This window comes from Peromyscus maniculatus, chromosome 1, assembly GCF_049852395.1.
Source record: "Peromyscus maniculatus bairdii isolate BWxNUB_F1_BW_parent chromosome 1, HU_Pman_BW_mat_3.1, whole genome shotgun sequence".
Lineage (NCBI taxonomy): Eukaryota > Metazoa > Chordata > Mammalia > Rodentia > Cricetidae > Peromyscus > Peromyscus maniculatus.
In genome coordinates, this window is record NC_134852.1 from 190,723,987 (window position 1) to 190,743,804 (window position 19,818).

The 19,818-nt window shown below is 44.5% G+C and overlaps 1 long non-coding RNA gene across 1 annotated transcript; it reads right to left on the bottom strand.

Annotated features, from left to right (window-relative positions):
• Window positions 1-10,780: 10,780 nt before the first annotated feature.
• On the bottom strand, window positions 10,781-18,821 carry LOC143271129 (uncharacterized). Its single transcript, XR_013048345.1, has 3 exons — window positions 16,720-18,821; window positions 15,576-15,863; window positions 10,781-13,484 (listed from the first exon to the last, which is right to left on the bottom strand). It is a non-coding gene; the product is annotated as an uncharacterized LOC143271129 (long non-coding RNA).
• Between the last annotated feature and the right edge of the window lie 997 nt (window positions 18,822-19,818).

Here is a 19,818-nt window from a genome sequence, read left to right on the forward strand (position 1 = left end):
GGAGAGTTCAGGGTAGAGGGCAGGATATATCAGCCATGCCCTATAACTGGTAGGGACTGAGGGATGCTGGGAGAAGCTGGCAGCCAGGTCCTCTTGGATCCGTTAAATAGGCACCTCAGCCGTTTGTCCGGGTTTCAAACTTAACAATAAGGAAAATGGCTCCTCCAGTGGACTGACTTCACAAGTTCCTGAGGAATGCTGACGTTTGTCTGACAGCCAGAATTTGGGGACATAGAGTTTCCTTTGGACCTGACTGCATAAAATTAAAGCAGATCTTCAAGAGGTCTGCTACAGCCATGAAGAAGGCTGAATGAAAAAAAGAAATAAAAAGGAAAGGAAAGGAAACATGCTCCAGGCATGGGGAGGAGAAAGTGTGTTATAGATATGTGGGAGATCATACCGGTCACAGGCAGGGACCTCTGGGAGAGTCCAGAGTGGACATGACCAGAATGAGCTGGGCCATGCGGGGAGGTAGGGTTGGGGGGAGACAGGGGAACCAGGTATAGCAGCCAGGAGGCCTAAACTACAAAGACAGTAGGTTACCAAAACGTCTGGGTTATGTAGGGAAGAGCAGCCCAGCCCCCGGACTGGTGCGTTCAGGGTATGGGGCGGGGTATGCCAGCCAGATGGGCCCTGTAACAGGTAGGGGCTGGGGGGATGCAGGGAGACCCTGCCAGCCAGGTTGGCTTTGATGTGTTAAATGGGCACCTAGGCCATTTGTCCCAGGTTTGAAACCTAACAAAGGCCTGCTTGGAAAGACTTATGATGAGCTTTAGTTTGACTCTGTCTGAAAGGATCCTCCTTCCAAGGGGAGTGCGTTAATTCCAGGACCACAGCAGAGAGGAGAAAGGGAGGAGGAGGTGGGATGGGGAGTCTGGCTGAAGGTGAAAGAGTGGGGGCTGGCCCCAAGAACCCAAGGTTCACAAAGGGACCACGGGGTGCCCGTTAGTTCATAAACAGCTCAGGACTAATTGATTTCTTGCTTTAGTGTTTTTGTTTTCTGCAATCAAGAGCCGTAATGCATCTCAGCATCTCCAAGTAGCCAGCAGCCTTTATTGGGAAGAACAGTCATTTACCACCTGCAGGTTGCTGTTAGCATAAGCTATACAGATAGCTTTTTGTTCTGGGAAGAAGAAGAAAGAAAGAAAGAAAAAAGGCTCTCTGTAGCTTGAGGCAATCAGACATTCTGCTTAAGAAAGACAGAATTAATTGGCCGCGGAAACTAAACCCACGTTCTGCTGCAACAGTCCCCTCGAAGAGAAGGAATCTTCAGTGGGTTTGTCACTGGCTCACTTAACATGATTTTTATTGATTTAAAAGATTCTATGAGCTCTTGGAGGTCAGAGGCTGCTGGGTGATGAAGTCTACCCCAGGTGAGATGTCACACATTCACACAAACACACGTCATGGCATCTTTGTTCCCTGTCTATTACTTACTCCCAGTGGCTGCTGATGGTTCTGTAAGGGGCACTAAGCTAGGACACCCCAAGGCGTATTTTCACATTTCTAGTGCATTTCACTAATTATCTCTTAACACACAGTTTTTGTGATTGACCCCCATCAGCTCGTTGGTAACGGGAAGACTGCGAGGAAAACTCTGGTTTCAACATTCTAGTCTACCTGATGGCTGGTTTAGCAAAGGAAGCTTGGAGACAGTGACCAGGGAGCCTGGGATTGATAAAAATGCGGTGAGCAGTGGGCGGTCTTGGAACTGAGAAGTTAGGAGTTCAAGTCCCTCTCTGCATAAGACAGGTTGATCAGATAACGTCTGTTCAAACAAAGGTGCTTCTGAAAGTTCACCCAGGCCTGCGAATGGGAACTCCTCACTACAAGTTATGTCTCACAGACTGACTGACTGACTGACTGACTAGAATTTCAGTACTGTGGAGATGCTGGAATGCTGCCGGGCCAGAAGCTAAGTACCTTGTGTTGGGCTAGTTCTAACCCTCTGGAACAGCCATTCCTTGCTCACCTCTGCAAGGTCACTAATATTAACAGATAAAAACTTTTGCAGACCCACTGGCTTCTGGGGGGCCCCCAAACAGCTTGACCACACAGCTGCCATGACAGGCTTCAAAGGCCCAGACACAGCTTCTGTGACAGGATTACTGACAGGCAACACCCAGATCCAGGAAGAGCCATAAGCTGACCCTACTCAGGGAGGGCCTGTATCTAAGGGGAAATACCTGACATTCCAAACATTCTCAGCACACACCTATACTCCTAGACAAATGTCAGCCAATCAGGGTCCTAAACCCTGGAAATCCCCTCACCCTAACCTCTGCTATGATAAAAACCCTACCTGCCTGAGCTCAGGGCTCTATGCTCTCACCTTTGCATCAGACAGACAGAGAGACCCAAGCTCTGAGCTTGAAATAAAGGCTCTTTGCTTTTATATATGGGATTCGGTCTCTGCGATGGTCTTTTGGGGGTCCCCGAGATCTGGGCATAACAGCTTCCACCAATCCCAAAGCTAAGGATGTCATCAGAGAGCATCTTGGACCTATAGAGAAGCCTCCCCCATCCTGCTGTACCTGCCTCTCTGATGTACCCACAAATGTACTTTAAACTTGCCGTGATTTATGACTTTCTTTGTCCTGCAAAACTATAAAAACTTCTTGAAACCGATTCCACATGATCATTCCAAATGGCTCTAGAATAAATTATCCCTTATTTTCTTTAAGAAGACAGCTGTGGCTTTTACATTGCCAGATAGTACCAACTGAACGGGGTGTCTGAAGAACTGGACAGTCTTAGCAGCATTGTGACTTTAGAAGGTCACAGTGTCAACAATTGGGGGTTGCCTTAGTTTGAGTTTCTATTGCTGGCAACTCTTACAAAGAAAACATTTAACTGAGGTGGCTCACTTACAGTTCAGCACTTCAGTCCATTATCATCATGGTGGGACATGGCAGTGTGCAGGTGGACCATGCTGGGGAGGTAGCTGCTACATGCTGATATGCAGGCAATAGGAAGTAGACAGTGTCACACTGAGCAAAGCTTGAGCAAGAGAGACCTCAAAGCCCTCCCCCACAGTGACATACTTCCTCTAACAAGGCCACACCTCCTAATAGTGCCACTCCCTTTGGGATTATGGGGGCCAATTACATTCAAACTACCACAAGGACACTGGTAAAAGAGACACAGCTCCCTACTGTTACCCTCAGCAGCCTAGGGGAGTTTAGAGTTTTTGGACTCTCAACTCAAGTCAAACCAACATTGATAAGAATTCAGGACTAGTAAGTACGGTAAAGCAGAGTTGGGCATTTTATGGAAGATCTTTTTAATACGGGTTTAAGCATGAAGAGTAAGAGAAAGGGAGGTACTACAGGACACTAAGGCATACCCAAGAGAAGCAAGTAGCCCTCATCATTTTTACAGTAGTCATGTTTAAAATTTTGTTAGAATTTGACATTACTACCTTATCACTGGGTGGTTCCACAGTGAAAGCAGACAGCAATACAGAAGATTAGCTCAAAGGTGACCCCACCAGACTAGAGGAAGGTAGGCTATCTTTACTATGGATGAAATTATGTTTTGTTTGAGATTCTCAGACAAGGACTGACTAAAAGGAATGAAACTCTGCCCACGGTCCTGCACATTCAGGACTTGAGCCTGGGCTGTTGCAACTTTAGCATAAAATAGTATGTATATATGCCAGGGTTGTTAACGCTGCCGACAGCCTTTACAGCAAGTGTTATTTTGGGTTGGGATCCTTGCTTCTCAGCCTGCTCCAATCCTTTCTTGTCCCTTAAATCTCCCGGTCTTTCCATCCTGCTTCAAACAGACTTTGGGGAAAGAAAAAATTAGCCGTGAAATCAGTGCTTAAGAGAGCTTTCCAGACAGTCTAAACGCAACAGGGCCAATAGAGGTCTCACGCACTCTTTAGCAGTGGGCACTCCTGGTTATGCACCGATCGGCATCTTGAACGACTGGCTTGACGCACATCAGAGACTCCAGCTGGATGTAAGGAGGCAGGGGCACAGGTGGGTGCTATGAGGTTGCTGAGGAGATAGCTCAATGGGTAAATCGTTGGCAGTGCAAACACAGGGACCTGAGTTTAGTGCCCAGTGCCCATTGAAAAGCCGGTGTGGAGTGCATGTCTGGAAGCCCAGTGCTGGGAGTCAGATACAGGAAGGGGCTTGCCCAGCAGCCAGTCCAGCTGAAAGAGCAAGCTCTAGGGTCACTGAAACCCGATCACAAGAGCTAAGGTGGAGAGTGGACGTCGACCTCTAGCCTCCCCTCGTGTAAGGACATGCACACCGCACAGGCGTATGCCTACACACAGACCCAAAATGTGCACTCACAGGCAGGCGTATGCCTACACAGAGACCCAAATTTTTAAAAAGAAGTTGTTGGGTTCCATTATGATATTTTCACTATGTTGTGTGAACTATTTTATTGGTTTATTGATGGTTGATTGTTTGATTGAGTCAGAGACTTGCTATGCAGCCCAGGATAGTCTGGAATTCATTCTGTATCCCAGATTGGCCTTGAACTTGTGATCCCCTTGTATCCTTCGCCCTACCCATCACATAGCTCCACCCTCCCTCTAATATTCAAGGCAATTGCTACAAAGGTAAATCTGCACTATATCAGTTCCCACACCCCCTACTCCTTTCCATAAAGCTATATATAGTGCTTTCTGAACCTGTGTCTCTGAATTTGCAATCCTAAAACACCACCACTACCAATAAAGTTCTTGTATAATCTCATTTGTTGAATTAATGTACATTTCTGAGCCTACTCCTTGGCTTTATACAGTCTTGTATTACCAATCATGAGATAAACACAAATGCACTTTATACATCGTAAACGTGATAATCATGTGAGGCACTATCATATTTGATGAAGTAAGGCTGGGTTTACTGCTTACCATGAGGAAATGGAAACATACAACCATCTCTGAAAACAGAACTTTAACCCAGCAGCTGCTCAGGGAACTAACCTCCGGTACAGTAAATAGCTTGCCAAGTCAGCCTGTCCTAAGGCCGTGCCGGTCGCTGTTGCTAATCTCAGAAGAGCTCTCTCACAAGCTCTTTACAATAGCTTCCCTATCAGCCGCCAGGCTCTTCAGCCCTTGACAGTGACTGACACTTTCCTAATCCTCTCAGCTCCCTGCTTTCAGTTCAGTACTGATAAAGGCAGTCAAAAGTGCATCCCAGCCAATCCCAGAGGATGTCTTACTTTATGGTAGCCCACCACAGCTTCTGCATGTCAACACTCTCCATTCAGGACAGACTTGTTTCCCACTACTTAAAGCTTTCGTACTCCTTGGAGTCTCTGCCAAAACACAGTGGTGACGGCTCACTCTCTTGGGTCAGTAGATCAAAAGAAACAGCTTTTGCTCTCCTTATCTGTTTGCTCTACACTTTTCCATATCTCATATTTGTGTGTAGAACCTCGGTCCACAGGCTATTGAATGGGGCTCTTACTGCAGTCACGGAATTAATTAGCAAGTTCTAAGCTAAAGCTGAGCACTTAGGTGCTAAGTCCTCCTGTAGAACTGAGCAAGAGACAAGTCAGCAAGTCCAACCATGACATCAGGTTTCCCTGCGGCCAGGAAACAACAACAAAACAAGAAAAAGAATATGCATCCAGAGACCAGAAAAACAGATTCGCTTTACGTAACTTCAGTCTTCTGAATTTAAATTTGAAGTCTGGGTGAGCAACGGTTCATTTTGTGGTAGACACTGACATCTACTGGCCACAATTGGTAGTTAAACATTTAATATATTTTTGCCCCAAAAGAAGAAAAGCTGTGATCCTGATCGTGGAAGATAGAGTCAGAAGGGCTGGGGTGGGTTCAGATTGCAGCTGTGTAAGGGTAAGAAGAGAACCAGCAGGAAATGAGGACCTGAGGATGAGGACAGGTCCAAGGAAAGGGATCACGGAGTGGATTCTGGGATGCCGTTGGAGTTGACCCCAAACGCCTGCCTTGTTAGTCTTAAGATTCTTGCCCTAGGATTTCTTATCTCAATTTTCTAAGAGATTTTTCTTCAGGTGCACAGTACATTTTAAAACCACAGGTTCTGGGGAGAACTATCACCCAAGCCACCTCAAAGGGAAGTGCCCCTTGATCATGTAGTCAGTATTGCCAGGAGCTTCAGGGTGCCTTACTCAGTACTTCCGTGCTCAGTGCTTTATAAGTAGACAGCCTGGAGTCAGGCTGCCCCTACACAGACACCGACTCTGTCATTTATACATTGTGTGACTTCAAGTGAGTGTCTTCAAATGAAGATGGCAATCATGTCTTCCACACACATTCTTGAAAGAGTTTAAATAAATCACATATGGAAAGTGCTCGAAACAGGAGCTGGGACATCCTAAGTGCAAAACAAATGTTAGTGTCATTACCTACATTTATCTTCACAACATTTTGAAATAAATACTGTATCTCTAATACTAGGAAAGAGTCTGGTGGGAACTATTTTCAGCCTCCAGCAACAGAAAATGTGACTAATGTTTTGTGGCTTGTGTTTTTGTTTCTTCTCTCACGTAACGAGCATAGCAATCGGTCTAGAGGTAAGTGGTTGCTGGCCCTGGCTCATGCCTCAGAGATATCAGGGCCAGTGTCTCAGAACTTCCTAGGCCTTTCCTTCAAGGAGGTGAGGTAATACTCTACCTCCAGTTCCAAGCATCATGTTCATCAAGAACAGAAGCAGGGGAAGAAACTGGAGCCCTGGGTATCTATTTGCTTTTTTTTTTTTTTTTTTTTTTTTCTGTTTAATCAGAAAAGCAAAAAGATTTCCCACTAAAGTCTTCTTCTGTTTGGTTGGCAAGAACTGTCACTTGGCTCCTCCTGGCTGAAAAGGCTCCAGGGGAAGTGGGTCTTCAACTTGCCCAGTTTACAAAATGGGCAGCAGAGAAGAAGGGAGTCGGTGATGACTGTCGTCAGCCCTCAGTCTGTGTGCCACACCTCAAAGGGGGATAACGCGTTTGCTCAGATGGTACAGCTCCCGATGCTGCCATTCACACCAGGTAGCCCGGATCCTGGTATCCGAAAGTCTACACTGTGTTAATGCTGTGTTGGGTAGACTGTGGGATCATGGAAGTCTACTCCACTAAAACTCCGGTACCAAAGCCTGCAGCTTCAGGCTTCCTGGTGGCTCAGCCATGGTGTTGGAGGTTAGGAGAGAGTCTTCACTCCCCCGCCTCTGGGATGTGGCTAGCAGAGGTTAGACTCCTGTGCTGAAGGCCTGATAGGCCTAGACTCACTCCAACCACCTCTCCCCATCCCCGTGTCTCTCATTATTTAAAGGCAAAGCAGGTCGGTAGAGGTGACTTGTTGCAGATGCAAGGCAGGCAAACAGGAAGAGAAGAGTGAACCACAGGAAGAGGCAGCCTGGGGGCCAGCAGGAAAGGGAAGTAGCAAAACAGTCAAGAGAAACTGTGGAAACTTCACCCAGACAGATGAAAAAGTGAGATATAGGAAACTTAGGCTGGAACAAATAACAACAGATAAAGGGAGAACACAAGAGAGGCTGGGTGTCTGCTTAGAAAGATTTAACTAGAAAAATCAGACATCACAAACTGAACTGTGTGGGGCTTAACTGTCAACAGATGTCTTCCGATCAAAATCCATATGTCTTGCAGATCCCAACTTTTTCCATTCTAAGGTGATGCCTGTATTGGCGGAGCGTCATTGGGAGAACCTGTGGTGCCAGAATGGGAGCGAGGCTGTATGCCGAAACTTCAGTAGAATGAGAACCTCTGAAGAACACCCATAAAGCATACTGCGGGACACTGTGTGTCAGTGCGGCATTAGCCTTGGTCAGGAGTCTGACGGGAAGCAGGTGGCATATTAAAGTGGCAATGCCAAGTGTAAGAGATTGACCATGGAGTGACGTCACTCGGGCTGTCCGTAGCAGAGAGCCATTGTCACCTAAAGGAGCTGAAAGGTGGTACCAGTGGACACCAGTAAGAGAGGCAGTGGTAGGGTGGCTCCGTGGGTAGGACTTTTGCTTAGCATGCATGAAGTCCTGGGCTAGATTCCAAGCACCACAGAAACCATGTCTGATGTAATCCCAGCATTTGGGAGGTAGAGGTAGGGGGATCAGAAGTTCAAGGCCACTTTCTGCTACATTGCTAGTTCTAGTTTCAGACCAACCTGGGTTACGTGAGATACACACACACACACACACACACACACACACACACACACACACACACACACACGCACGCATGCACGCACTCACGCACACACACACTTTATTTGTAAGTGTTGACATTTTAATAGGAGAAGTCTCAGATAAAGTAAACATAAATCCTGAAATAGCAATCACAGGGAGGAAGACAATTGTTATTCATAAAGCCATTTGTTTTTATTGTGATAAAATGTACAAAACATAAAATTCAACATTTTAGCCTTAAAAAGTGAATAGTTCTTTGGTAGTGAGTACTTTCACACCACTGTGTAGCCATCATGACGTCCATTTCTAGAACTTTTTCATCTTCCTTACTGGACTTTTGACCCATTAAACACCTACTCCTCCTTCTGTCCTCTCTCCAGGCTTGCCCACCACCGCCTTGCTCTCCTATCATTTTCACAGAATCACTATGGCTGTTCAGAAGAATCAGCTTGGGCGAGCTGAACATGTTACAGGATGTCCTGTGTCTCTGACTGGACCCATTCACCCGTGGACTGACCCGTTTCTGCTGGGCAGTGAGCTGCATGCCTGTGCTCTGCTGTGGTGAGCCTGAATGCCACTGTAAAGATGCCAAGAAGGAGGGATGGTGCCTCAGGGGACATTCTCACCTCTGCTCCCACGGGCTGCCTTCTGGCTGTCCAGTCTTTGGTCCGTGAAAAGGAAACTTGGACCAAGGACTACAAGCTGTTTTCACTGAAAACAAGTTGGTCAAGCTATATAACCAGTCTGTCCAACCATGAGTCACCGGCAGTTAAGGCCACGTTAAAGGTAATGAATCGTATTGCTGAAATACAGCCTTTTAAGGCAAGTGTTCAACAGAGGCCGGAATGACTAGTATTGGGTGGCAGCGAGGGTGGGTGGTCCCTACAGCAGGAATTACAGATCCGCAACCTGGAGGCCAGACTCAGTCCAGACGCATCTCACTAGACCTGTGTGCAGTATTTTCAAATATGATTAGCTGGTGGATTTGAAAATCAAATTTCTGGTTTCGGTTGAAAAAATTTGCAACGTGGCCTGGAATCCTGCCTGGTAAAAGAAATAAGGCTTCCCACTCCTTTATTTCCCTATATCCTGGCCCAAGGGGCATTGGGTTGTGACTCTTGTCCCTGGGGGTTTTAGAACCATCTTTTGGGATACATTTAACAAGATATTAAAGAAGCAATTAATCATAGCTTGAAAATAATTTTTAAACCAATTAAAGGAAATCTTTGAAGATGAACACATTCTATGGGTGTGATAAAAAGGTAGTTAAGTTTCAAGTAAATTTGAAAAGTTGGTAAAATAATAGAAATCATATCTGAGGAGAAAAGATCAGTCAATATGTATTTGGGGGCACGTGTAACATCCCAGGATTTTCAGTCTGCACTCTGAATTTTCCCACAAGCACTGGTCATTACTAAGCATGCTACCGGGTACTTCAGGCTTTAGTTATGGGTTAGATTTATATCTTTACACATGGTTATCATTACAGCTGAATAAATATTATTTGTGATATAGCTATTTGTGATAGCTTATTTTCTGTTTTGGTTCCACTAAAATATAAGTTTACAAAGAGTACACTCCTCCATTTTATTTCCAGAGCTGAGGATGATTTCTGGCACAATAGCAGATATCCAGTGACTATGGGCTGAACAGATGTAATTTCTGAATGTATGTATGTATGTGTGTGTAATCTAGTATGGAACTGAGGGATGTTAGCTGTATAAGCCATCCTCTTCATATTCAGAGAGCTCACTGTAATTATAAAACAAGATAGAAGCTGGGCATAGTGGTACATGCCTTTAACCCCGGCATTCAGAAGGCAGAGGTAGATGAATCTCTGTGAGTTTGAGATCAGCTGGTCTATACAGTGAGTTTCAGACAGTCAGAGCTACATAGTGAGACTCTGTCTCAAAAAATAAATAAAATAAAATAAAAACAAGATATAAGGAAGAAGACAACAATGTAAGAGTTTGTGTGTGTGTGTGTGTGTGTGTGTGTGTGTGTGTTTAAATTGGCAAATGATTAAAGAAAGCAAAATACTACAAAAGTCTGAAAGAAGAGATATTTTGCCTTAGAATGAGCACCCGAGAAACTTCAGAAAGAAGGCGGATTTGACACAGACTTGGGAAGAAGGGGAGGGTTGGTGGGGCGGTAGGGAAAAGCACATTAGGAGAAGGATGGAATCTACGATAGAAAATATTGGTGAAATAGTTTGATAGCATTCTACAAAAACTTCCCGCCTGTAATTTCATAGCCAGAACCAAAGTCTAATTCGATGGGTGTGTGTATTTGTCTGATCAGAGGTTTCTGAGCAAGTACCTTGTACTTTGGAAGTTCCGCGTCATACCCAGGAGAAAGACAAGTCCCTAGGACGGAGTTGTTGGATGCAAAGGAAAGGAAAAGTCTGGGAGGTTCCACAGCTTGTTAGAGTATCTCCTACAGGAATGGGGAAGTCGGGACAGGTTGGATTGCAAGAACAGAAATTCAGTTTGAATTCCTGGGAGCAAATGCGCTTTATCACCCCCATAAAACCAAACTGCAGAGAGAGTGGATGGCAGGAACAGTCGGCAGCAGGACCCTCAAGCCTACCCCACCCTCCATCTGCTGCTGCCGCTTCTCTCCACATCCACTTCCTTTATGAAGGACACTAGAGCCACATCTGCCCGTCTTTCCCAGACCCTCATCCTCCAACTCCGCCCCCAGTGGTGGGTGACAAAACTTGCTTGCTTAGTGCCAAAGGGCAGTCAGTCACACTTTGTTTTGCTGCACTAAAAGTGAGTAAATAGCACACTTCTCAAATCACAGAACCATCTCATCTCAGGGCTCCATAAAAGTCATCGGATCTCACGACCTGATCCAACGTATTAGTCATTTCTGGCAACATTCCCAACAAATGATCTTTCAACAAGCACTTAAAACACTTATGTCCCATTCGGGCACTCCATGTCACTGTAAAAGTGCTCCAAGCTGTTACAGAGTTGGTCTTTACAGCCAGATAAGATCTACCACCAGTTGCCAGTGGCCTTCCCCGGTACATCAGATGCTTGAAGAGTCCCTTCCTTGCCAGTGAGCCGTCGCAGGCTGAACTTCAATTTCCTCTCACTATTTCTTAGGCGGCATGGAGTTTACATCCCTTTGGACTTTTTCAATGGGCTCTTTCAACCTCCAAGAAGTATTTATCGTGCACTCTTTTCATTCTGAGCAGTTAACTAGGTGTGAGGAAGAAGACAGCAAGGAAATCAGGTTCTTGGCCTAATACAGTGTGGGCTTTTGAAGAGCAGCAGATGGATATTAGACGGACAATCCCACTAACGGGAGACTTACATGTTTCAGTGTCACAATTAAATGTGTGTGGTCTTACTGCTATGGTTTGGATCTGGAAGGTCTTCCTAAGGCTTGGTCCCAGGCGATGGTGCTATGGAGAAGTGGTGGAAACTTTAGGAGGTAGGGCCTGGCTGGGACAGTGGGTCACTGGGAAGTGCTTGAATATCTTAGGAACCTGGCCCATGAACACTCAAGCTTGGTGAAATTATTAAGGTCACTCCACGTAGTTAAAAGGGAGGTTTATTTTGTGGGGTAACTAACAAGTGAAGGGATAGTTTACAGGGTCTGGGAAAGGTGTGGCGCAGTCCGGCGGTGTTCTCTGGAGAACTCTGCTCGGTCTACCTCCAGCGTCCAGGGTCCAGGAACCAAGGGAGCGGTGCATCTGGATCTCGGGTCTTCAGGGTCCTCTCTTGGCCCCCACCTTGTAGGTGTGACCATTACCTAAGCCTCAATGGGGGTTGGAACTTCCAGATCAAAGCTGGAATGGCTACCTCTCTCTCTCTCTCTCTCTCTCTCTCACTCACTCATCACCTCTCCCCTTTCCTTCTCCTCCTCTCCCCTCCCCTCCCTCATCCTTCTCAGGGGCAGGGGATGAGCTGCTGTACTCTATCGACCATTCCCTTCTGTAGGAAAGTTCTGCTTCACCACAGTCCCCAAAACAAAGGCACCAGCCAACCAAGGACAAAAGTCTCTGAAGCCAGGAGCCAAAATAAAGCTTTCTTCTTTTAAGTTGATTTTTTTGGGGGTGGGGGTGGGGGGTGGTATTTGGTCACAGAAATGGAAAACCGACTCACATGTGAACAGGGGGTGGTAAAACACACCCACAGATTGGTTTTCAAAAGGTACAGTCCTACTTTTGAGTAAGAACTGAGTTTGTTTAAAAAATAAATTAAAAAAAAGAAAGGATAGGATCTGAAAGAAAAAAAAAGGATTGAGTTTGTGATTGGCTTTTGACAAACAGTGAAGAAGGGAAATGCCTAAGTGACAGATTGCAACCTCACAGACACTGTCTAGCCTTCCTCAGTCTGGCTCCTTTGGCTGCCTGTACCATCCTGGCTCTCTTTTCTCCAGGTTCCGTAGGAACAAGATTAATTTTTCCTTTTTAGGGCAGGGTGTGTTTTTTATTATCATATAACAATAAGGGCTTCATTATGACATTTTCATTCATGGATATTACATATTTTGATCATACCCCCATCACCCTCTCCCTCCCTCTTCTCAAGTGGCTCCCTTCTATTTCCATGTCTTCCCACGTTTGTTTCTGTGACTCATGAGTTGATTAGAGCTGTTTCCGGGAGCACGGATGAGTGTTTGCTCACAGGAGCATGGCCCCCAATTGGCGGCCACACCACTGAAGAAAATGCCTCTCCCTCATCGGCCCTTAACCGGAAGAGTCTTAAAGAGGGTTCCCTATGTTTTCATCCAGAAGCGTCAGGATTTCATGTCTGAAATTAAGATCTTCAATTAATTTCTAATCGATTCATGAAATATATTTATCTATGTTCATTTTTCTCCAAATGGAGATCCAGTTTTCCTTTTGTTGTCTCTTTCCCAGGGTGTTTTTGTCTCCTTTGTAAAATGAGATGGAGTCGGGGTTGGGGGGACGACTCCAACCCGAGCACTTGCTGCTCTTGCAGAGAACCTGGTTTGAGTCCTCGGCACCCACGTGCTATCCCACAATCTGCCATTACTCCAGTTCTAGGGGATCCAATGCCCTCTTCTGAAGGCACCAGGCCCACACATGGTGCACATACATCTATACAGGAAGACAAAACACTCATCCACATAAAATAAAAATAAATGAATTTTTTGGAAAATAAACCTCTGCTGTCAGTTAACTTCTCGGCCCTCCAGTCGACCTCACTGGTTTACCACTTTGTTCTTACGCTGGTACCGGGCTGTCTCTACCACTGTGGTTCTGCTGTATAGTTTGAGGGTGGGTATTTTAATACTTCCAGCGGTGTATTGTTCAGCTACTTGTGGTCTTCTGTTCCATATGAGTTCTTGCATTGCTTTCCCCCTTCAAATCTGTAAAATATAACACCAGGGTTTTCATAGGTATCACATCAAATCTATAGATTAATTCCAGTACCAGAATAAGAGCAATTTCATAGGATGAATTTGGCAGTGTTCCTTAACTTTTGTGGAATAATTTAAGAAGAATTGGTGTGAGGTCCTCTTTGAAAGTTTGCTAGAACTCAGCAGGGGATCCATCTGGTCCTGGGTTTTCTCTGAGGGGTGGCTTTTGATTACAGCTTCTAGTTCATTGCTTGTAACTGTATATTGAAATTATTTCTGTCTTCTGCCTCTAATTTTGTGAGATGATATGCAGTTAGAAATTCTTCTGCTTTTCTAGATATTTGGAGTGTATGTTTCATAGTAATCCCAGTAAGAGTTTCGGCACAGCAAAGGGAACTTTTGGAAGCGCTCACAGATGGTCCACAGAATGGGGGAAAAAGCTTTTGTCAGCTATATTTTAAACAAGCGGTTAAAAACCCAGAATTTACAAAGAATTGCAGAAATTAAATAAGGAAGTAAAGCTGTCAATCAACAAATGAGCAAATAAATGGAATAGGCAGTTTTCTAAAAAGAAAAAGAAACAGGTATAGCCGAAAACTACTTTTGTTGTTGTTGTTGTTTTTGTTTGTTTGTTTGTTTTGTTTGAGACAGGGTTTCTCTATGTAGCTTTGCGCCTTTCCTGGAACACGCTTTGGAGACCACACTGGCCTCAAATTCACAGAGATCTGCCTGGCTCTGCCTCCTGAGTGCTGGGATTAAAGGCATGCGCCACTGCCGCCCGGCCAAAAACTACTTTTAAAAGTATTCAACATCCCTAGCCATCAGAGAAAGGCAAATTCAAATTAATTTGAGATACTGCCTCACCCTCAGTGAGAATGGCTATCATCAAGAAATCTGACAACACTTATTGGAGAGGATGTGGAGAAAAAGGAACCATTATTCACTGCTGGCTGGGATGCAAATTAAAATGGCCATTATGGAAATCAATTTGGAGGTTTCTCAGAAAAATTAAAAATAGAAATGCCATATGACCTAGCTATTCCACGCTAGCCTATGTCCTGAGAACTTCATACCCTACCACAAAAATAACTGTACACTCTTGTTTAAAGCTACTCTATTCACTATAGTGGAATATGGAAACAACCTAGATATCCATCAACATCTATGTTGAATGGATAATGAAAACCTGGCACATACATAAAATAGTGTACTATTCAGCTCTAAAGAAGGATGAAACCACAAAACTTTCAGGAAAACAGATGCCTCCACTCCTAATCTCCTACCCCCAATGCTAGATACCCAAACTTTTGTACAACCCCAGGGAAGCAGTGAACCCCAGATTGACCAAGAGTCAATGGCTCCCTCCCAAACCAGAAAGAAGCATGCTCCCAACAGAAACTCAGTTTGTAGAAAACTGTTTTTATAGTCTCCCTACCTGAGTTTATGTGTCAAGCTAAGATCTGAAAAATGAATAACAATTAGAGATTAAGCCAAGTAAAAAGAAAGGAAGAAAATTCTAAAGAGAAGAATGCATGTGGTCTTATTTTTAGGAAATTGTGCAGCTCATTTAAAGTAAAATTCTACCAAAAGACTTCTAGTGTGTATGCTCTTAATGTCCTCAAGGGAACAGCTCTCAAAATCGACCGAAACCAGTGGCTCCTGACTACCAAAGATGAACTCTATATTCTGTTAACACAAAAACAACCAAAAGAATGTTCTCCAAAGAATAATGATATTGACATTGCTCGGCTACCACAAGCATTGTAACAGTTATACCCACGGCACGGTAAATGCTGTGTGTGTTCAAAGAGGATGAGGAAGGAAAAGGCTTCAAAGGCAAAAGAGGAGATAGCTATACAGATCCCGGAATACTAAGTTCACTGATTTCGGAGGACTCAGCTCATGCATGAACGTGCCACCTCTGGGCAAACACTCTGTCCAGAGCATCTTGTTCGGTCTTTACAGTCTTACCACATGCTGAAGATGATAAACTTTGCTACCAAAACTGTCCATACATAGGCAGCAGGTGAGCAAAGCCTGTGGTGTCTGAGAATGTGAAAGTCTTTTGCGCTGCCTGTAAAAAGTTCTTGAAGTACTTACCTTAGACAGTACTTCCCACTTATGACTGCGTCCAGATCCGACAAGATTGATTTCATTTTCCTGTCATCAGCTGAGCCAACTGAGCTCTCATGGTATTAGGGACCACCATGAATTTATGCTGTTCCTATGCCCATGCTAGTGTGTCACTGCCGTGACAAATGCCCAAGAGAAACTTTTAAAATAGGAGCATATTTCTTTTGGCTTCTGATTAGGTAGCTTCATGAGAGGGGCGGGGAGCTGTGAGGCAGATTATCATGGCAGATGGGTAAGGTAGGGCAGTGTTATCACCTCATGGCAGCCAGGAAGAAGCCAGGCAAAGAGACAAGAAGGAACACGAGGTAAGATATTTTTCCAAAGCCATATCCCCAATGATGCATTTCTTCCTTATGAGGTCACAGAACTATTAATCTATCTGTGGATTAATTAATGAATGGTCCAGAGCCCTCAGGATATAATTAGCTCTCAGTGATTGGAACCACCAGCTGGGGACCAGGTCCTCACCACAGGAGCCCTTTGCAGGACCCTTCACATCCAAACCATAATAAGCCTTATTCCACAGCGCCCCTCTTCAGAGTGAATTGATGATTCAACAACCATGCTTGTAATAAACAATTAGAGATTATGAATTAGACCAGTAGAGACATCTGGCCCTATTTGGAACAATCAGATTCACGACTGGAAGTTAAGTCTGATGGCTTCCAAATTAGTAATTCTCAGGGTGCAGCTGGAACTAAGCGCTCTCTCTCTCTCTCTCTCTCTCTCTCTCTCTCTCTCTCTCTCTCTCTCTCTCTCTCTCTCTTTCTGTGTGTGTGTGTGTGTGTGTGTGTGTCTCCACACACACCATTATAGATGGATAGATAGATAGATAGATGATAGATGATAGACAGACAGATGATAGACAGATAGATGACAGACAGACAGACAGATGATAGACAGACAGATAGGAGATAAAGCTAAGAAGCTTTCCCTAATTGAATAGAGCAGTAAAGAGAGGCAGCCTGAAGAGTTAGGGAGAGCTAGTGTCCAGACCACACGGATCTGAGAGGAGCCCAAGGTTACCTTACTCATGATGACCTAGACACCCAGCTTGGTTCCCGCCCCAGGATTCTGAGGTGCATTCTGCAGGTCCTGAACTCAGCCTTACCTCTTTTCTTTCTGACACTAGCTCAAGTGAATCTCCTTGCTCGGCAGTCAGAGTTGAAAGATTGAACAATGAATAGTTGTGATTGTTTGCTTCCTTAATGGGGCACCTGGTAGCAGCTACATGCCCAAGCAGTGAGATTACAAATCGCCAGGCCAGTTAAGATTATCTGCTCTTTAACAGGCATGCTATGACTCAGCAGTTTTCTCCTTTTAAAAAAACAAATCTCCATAAAGTCCTGGGAAACCTCAGAAAATTACTTCCCTCTCCACATTCCCCAGTTAATTAGGGTGGCCACTTGTACAGTCTCAGGGCACATGTAAGCAAGTCTTCTAACACCAGGATTTGTTGGAAGACCTACCAAGCCTCTACCTGCCCCCAGACTGGTGAGGGGACACCAGCCATGAAAAGAAAACTTAAAATTCTCTTTCGATGCTGTTTAGCCCTGAGGAGGACTGCACATTACAGAGGCATGTAGCAGGGGTACGTCTAGTCAGAGAAGGAGAAGAGAAAGTTATCTTTTGATAGAGAGCACGATATGGAACCCATCAAAGTCATCATGTATGTGGTGTTTACTAATGCCATATGTTGTTTAAAGACATATACATACAAAATTATATCATATATACGCCCACACATATTAATTCAACCATCAAAGGCTAAATACGTTGTTGCTCTAAATTAACAAGTGTCTGTAAATATGTAGCTAGCACTGGCGGAGCCAAGCTTCAAATTCATATTAATAATGAATGTTTGTTTATTGATTACACAGCTACACAGTAGATAAAGTACATAATGCTTATCTGCCCTCGCATCCCCATGGAGGTTATCTTTATTCCAAACTGTAAATATCTTTAGGCTTTGAAATGTGCATCTAGTATGACCCAACTCTGTGCACAGAGTCGATGTGAAGAGGGCTAAAAGGAGTATTTCCAGGCAATTCCACCATTTTATCATATGCCAGAAAATAATGAGCAGCCTCCACATTATTTATTATCTGCAGTGACCTCTACACTTGGGGAGCAAGGAAGACAAACAGATCATTTCAAGGTTGTACCAGCTGCCAAATGCAATTACTCCATCAGGGGGAACTCCAGAGGAGGGTTGCTGGGTAACAGGAAGTTTGTTTACATGAAATGTCTCTTTTTGATAAAAATCCCTCCAGGAAGATTTTTATTCCCTTATTTTTAAAGCTGATTTTGTAACTTCATCATAAATGCTTATTTAGTTAATTTATCTAACGAAGTGTCCCTGCTGAAGTTCCTTGTCAAGCTGTCGTCGCTTGGCTGTTCTGTGTTTGTTTTTAATTAGGAAAAAACTGTGTGCATGTGCGTGTGAGATTGTGTGCATGTGAAATAAGTGTGTGTTAGTGTGAGGTGTGCATGTGTGTGCTACAGTGTGATGTGGGAAGGTGAGAGGACAACTTGCAGACTTGGTTTTCTTCTACTTTGCTCAAGGTCTCTCTTGTTTCTTTTCTCTGCTGTATTGTACTCCAGGCCAGCTGGCCTCTGAGCTTCTGGACGATTCTCCTGTTTCTGCCTCCCACAGCAGCAGAGTGATGGGATTATAGCCTGTGTGCTAACACACCCAGTTTTTCATGTGGGCCCTGGGGGTCATTAGGTTCTTGTGGTAAATATTTCCATTCACTGAACCATCTTTCTGGTCCTGTTTTGAGTTTTTGAGACGGGGTCTTGCTACATAGCCTAGGCTAGCCCAGAACTCTTGATCCCCCTGCCTCAGATTTCTGACTGCTGGGGCTAGAAAGGAATACCCCCACATCTGACTGACAGTTTAAATTTGTTCCTGCTTTTCTTTCCTCTGTTTCCATGTTTTTCAGTTCACATCTGCATCCCTCTCAGAGATTTCTACTTACTCACTTCTGGAAACTTTATAGTATCTAAGCAAGAGCTAGCAGTCTGGTTGGGGCTTTGACTTGCAGATAAGTGACATTGCTATCACTCACCTCCCTCGATATCACCTGTGTGGCTGTCATTAGGGCTGTTCACACACATCCAGCACGCCTCCTGCTCACACGTGACAGGACTGTGTCTCCTACCTGTCTTGATGGTTCCTGTAGTCACGTGACTTGCTTTAGCTGCTGAAACAAGAGGGGTGGTCCAAATGTCTGAAGAGCATGCATCAATTCTAATAACAGTGGCAACAATTTCTTAATGGAAAATAACAAGAGGCGACGAAGGCGTAGAGAGATGGATACCCGTGTCCTGCTGGAGGGAATCCAAAATGCCGTAGACCTTTGGGAAACATTTGATCGCTGCGTAATGAATTAAATGTGGAGCTGGGTGTGGTGGGGCACACCTTTCATCATGATACTTGGGAGGCAAATAGAGGTGGATAACTGAGTGCCAGGTCAGACAGGGCACACCGAGACTGTCTCAAAAAAAAAAATTGCAATTGTCATGTAAGCCAGAAATTCTATTTTTTTTTTTTTTTTAAGCCCTGGCTGTCCTGGAACTTACTCTGTAGACCAGACTGGCTTCAAGCTCACAGAGATCTGCCTGCCTCTGCCTCCCAAGTGCTGGGATTAAAGGTGTGTGCAGTAATTCTACTCTCGGGTATATACCTGGAAGAGAAAATAAGCATTCAACAGGCCTGTACACAAATATCCATAGACGCTCAACTACAATAGCCAAGTTCAGATAGACTATTATCTATCAACCTATTAACTGGTAAACAAAATCTGATGCATATAAAATGAGATATTATTTAGCCATAAACAAGAATGAAGTACAAATATATGCAGCAACACAAATGATAGCTGACGATATTAGGCTAGTGAAGAAGTTAGACACAAAAGGACATTAATGAGTGATTCCATTCGTAAGAAATGCTGGGAAGAAGCAAAGCAGGTTGCTAGCTTCCAGGTGCTGGGGGATATGGGGGTGGGCTGTGACCGCACAGTAAGGAGGGAGTTTCCATCTGGGGCTAGAAGGGTTTTTCTGGCTCTAGACAGTGGTGATTGCTTTCCATAACTGTGAATACAATTAATTCCACTAAATGATAACTATAATTTGTTAAGAATGCTTCTGTTTATGTTATATGTTCTAGATCGCACATTTAAAAAGAGTATGGGGACTCGAGCAC